At 39.6% G+C, this 4358-nt stretch overlaps 1 pseudogene; it reads right to left on the reverse strand.

Moving 5' to 3' along the window:
* Positions 1-1928: 1928 nt before the first annotated feature.
* LOC134370533 (ribose-5-phosphate isomerase-like) lies at positions 1929-2664 on the reverse strand (annotated as a pseudogene).
* Between the last annotated feature and the right edge of the window lie 1694 nt (positions 2665-4358).

Below are 4358 nucleotides of genomic sequence, written 5' to 3' on the forward strand. Positions count from 1 at the left end.
TAGATTGTGGCTTATGAGAACTGGTGTAGCAGTTCTCTGGGTAAAGAAAAGCAGAAACCACGAGTGAAAATCTCCCAGATATTAGAAAGAAGTCAATGAAAAACTTAAGATGGAAGGAGGATGAAAAAGTGAATGAAAGCTGTATTGATGTTTTACAATTTAAATAGAAAAAGATTTAATTATATCATTTGGCTGTAGATAATTTTAAAATTGTGAATTATAGGAGAATGTGAGAATATTTTTTTTATAAGCTTGATGCCAACAATGTGTCCATGATATAAATAGTAAATGCAGGATAAGTCATTTCCATTGTGGGAAATCACTGTTTTGGCAAACAGAACTTATTTGCATATTACTTGTGCAGGGATATGAGGAACTATTACTGTTACTAAAAAATAGTAATTGAAAGTGATTTTTAAATTCTTAAATTCTTTTAAGTCATGACGTTAAGTCATTGGAAATGAGGTAGATTCTCTCTGTAGAAACCATCTGGTTTTGGGGTGTGATAGTTCATTAGGGCAAAGGTATCATTGCAAAGCTCCTGCACTCAGTCACTCTCCAGCTCCATGTTAGCCGCATGCCATAGTATGCTGTAGGTACAAACTCCAACCAGCTTATTTAGCAAATTCTATACTTCTGCAACTAGATTTTCCCATGTCTTGTTTTCTCTTGTCCTTAATTTTCCTAGTAAGTTCTATTTGATGTGTTGCAAAAGTCTGTTTATACATTAGCATCTGTTCTTTGACCTTTTTCATCTGTGAAATGTCATTGTCACCTACCTACACTGGATAGGTGTGATGGAGAATTTTATTTTGCAAGGCATTTTCAAATTTTTTTAAAGGGGCCCAAGAATATATAATTAACTCATTTATTAAGAGACTATCATGGGAGGGACTTGGCTATACAAAATAATATATGTATCAACGAGATGTTTTTGGCTGCAAGGAATAAAGACAGCCTCTAGTGAGGTCAAAAAAGGGAATGAATTGGAAGTATACTCCTCAGGTTCAGAAGAAGAGGAAGAGTTGAAAATTCAAGGCCTTGGGAAGTTCAGCAACTGGGGCAGCACCAGGGATCTCTATGGTGAGACTCATGAAGAATCTCTTTAGGGCACTAGCCTTGGAATGTCTGATCTCCAAATTCATTCTATCCTGTGTGTGTGTACTCAGATTTCAGATCCTAAGAGAGAAAGGCTGATTGCAAGCTTGGGCCAGCAGTCTCCCCTGGGCCAAGTGGAATCTTAGGATATCATAGTTTTGATCATATGCTCATTCTGTGTTTGGCAGACCCATTGCATTTCCATGGGTGGAAGCCTTAGGAAGAGCAAGGTACTGATACCAAAATAAAGTGAGAAGGATGTAAGCCAAGAAAAACAATAGAAATCTATTACAAGTCCATTTGGGCACACGTCAAAAGAACCAGGCAGTAGGGTAAAATAATTTACCTGCTTCTCAAGTTTGCTAGGGCTGTCATAACAAAGTACCACCAACTGGGTGGCTTAAAAAATAGACATTTATTTTGCTCACAATTCTGGAGGCTGGAAGTCTGAGATCAAGGTGTGGGCAGAGTTGGATTCTTCTAAGGCCTCTCTCTTTGCCTTGTAGAGGAATGTCTTCCTCCAGTGTCTTCACAAGGTCTTTCCTCTCTGTGAGTCTATGTCCTAATCTTCTCTTTTAACAAAGATAAGTTAAATTGGATTGAGGCCACCCATGTGACCTCATACCTTAATTATCACTTTAAAGGCTCTCTCTCAAATAGTGAGATTCTGTAATACAGGGAGTTAGGATTTCTTTCTTTCTTTCTTTCTTTTTTTGAAATCAAGTGCTACTTTAAAAAAAAAACTGAATATTTTAATAGTAAAAATATACGTGTCTATTTCTCTTTTTATAGACATTTATAACAATGCTTCAGAAGACTGGATTTACCTCCTACCCCATCTCTCTTGCCAGCTGTCCACCCTGGCACAGATACATTAAGGCAAAGCCTCCTGGAGAGACACGTACACATTGGCTGTGGGCTGGAGACTCAAGGGGAGCACACTCTGCTCCTTCCGGGCTTCTCTTCATGTTCACCGAGTCATCCTGCATCCTGAAGCAAACTCTCCCCACCATGTTGATGAACAGACCTGTGTCCACCACGCCCAGGGTCATTTTGATGGCCGTGTTCACTTCACTCCATTTATGTACGTTGTCAAATTTCCAATCCAGGATAAAATTCCCGTTATCTGTCACCACAGGACCTGCCTTGGGGATGACCATTCAAAGTTCAACCACACCTCCAAACTTCTTGGTCACAGCTCAACTCACTGTGACATAGACCATTGGGATGACCTCGATGGGGATTCCCTTGTGCCACTTTCCTGAAATCAGCGATCATGATGAAGCAACTAGCATCGCCAGCCACAATCTTCTCCTGGGTCAGGCAGCCTCCACCTCCCTTGATGAAACTGAGATTGGCATCTACTTAACCAGCACCTACGATGGTGAGGTCAGTCTCTGGGTGTTGATCCAGGTCACTGAGGGTTAAGCCATATTGCAGAATGAGCTGACAGGCCTGGAAGGAAGTGGGAATACAGACGAGGATAAAGTTCTCTTGTTTCACTCTTCCAGTTATTTGCTGCCCAGCAAAGACAATTGTAGAACCACTTCCAATTCCCGGCACTTGGTTATTTCACGCAGGTGCAAGGTAGGTACTGTGACTATTTTACAGAAATATAATCACTGAACCTCAAGCTGTACTTTATCCTAGTGCTCAGCAGACAGTTAATCAATGGAGCCCCCCTCGCTTCATTTCTGTCACTGCCAACATCATCACTTCCTCCCCACATTCTCCAGGGGGTGAGGATTTCAGCATGTGGATTTTGTGGGGGACACAAGTCAGGCCATAACGCCCATCTAGTATGTTGTTGTAGGTTTAAATTGCAGTGTATTTAAGTGGCAAGCATGAGCACATGGGTTGTCAGGGGGACCCTCGCTGCTAGCCAAGGCAGATGATGCTAGAGAGGCAAGGCCGGTGACCAAATCACCCCGGGCCTTGTAGGCCACGTCGAGTACTTGTGAGGCTTTGCCTCTCTCAGGCTCTAGATAACACTTGAGAGTCTTACTCACCCTCACAAAGTAAGAAAATAAAACAGAGGACAATGTGTGCAGTCCTTGGCTTTGTTTTTTCAAGGGTCAGGGCTCATGATGGGAAGGTAATGAGCCAGGATCCCTTGTGTAGATGTTTCCTGAAAGCTATTTCTGGATCACATGCCTTACCTCAAGAAGTTTCTGGGAATGTATTGGGATACACATGATGCACATTGGAGCACTATGGGGTTGGGTTTTGCTCATTGTTAGGCCTGCGTTTGTTAAAAGAATTTCTCAAAACATCAAGTCCATTGCAGGGTGTACAAATGGGTCTATGGCAATGTTAGAGTGCCGCAACATTTTAGAAATAAGGGCACCAAACACAAAAAGACAGGTTAACTTGGATAGGGTTGCACAAATAGTTAATGGAAGCGCCACAAATAATTCTCCTATTTTCTGACCTCCAACCTACTTGATGAGTATTTTGACATACACATTTCTAAAACAGATTGACAAAAATTCTTGTTTCAGTGACTTACTTTGATAACACTGGCCAATCCATTCCTGTTTGATAGAAAGTAGATCTAAGCATCCAAGAAACACAAAATTGGATTTTTCCTAGATACTTCAAATGTATTTTCAGTAAACTAATTTAGAAATAGTAACAGAAGGCATATGATAAAATTTTTTAAAACTTTGAAAAATAATTTTATGTGGCTCATCTTTTATAACACCCAAATGTATGGGCATAAGTTAGTGCTGAGAGAAAACTTTCACCAATCTATGAACTCAGGAGGACCTAAGGCATTCAGAAAATAAGTTAATATTCTGAAGTGCATAATTAATACTTTTGACTACCCTGACCAGTTAAAGATCCTTGGAGACATATATCCCAATTTCAAATCCAATTAAAATGGTATTCATTACTAAATTAACCCATGTACGCTCAAATCTTGATATAAAATGACATAGTCTCAAGACACCTATTAATTAAACATGCAAAAATATGTCAAGAAAATTATTAATCCACCTATTCTGATGTTACATCTCAAAGGTCTTCAAGCTCTTTATATATTAGAAGCATTATATACTACATCAACTCTTCTTCACATCATTTAAAATATAACACTGAAAAATATGTCACCATATGCTTGTTTAAATGCAGTGAAAAAATGTTCTTTTCAAAGCATATGGTGATATTATTAAGTGTCTCTGAATACAGCAAGGTTGAAAAGAGAACTGTAGGAACTCAGCAGAAATGATTTGCTCCTCTAGTGTCTGTACATCAGG

The sequence above is a fragment of the Cynocephalus volans genome, chromosome 2 (genome assembly GCF_027409185.1).
Source record: "Cynocephalus volans isolate mCynVol1 chromosome 2, mCynVol1.pri, whole genome shotgun sequence".
Lineage (NCBI taxonomy): Eukaryota > Metazoa > Chordata > Mammalia > Dermoptera > Cynocephalidae > Cynocephalus > Cynocephalus volans.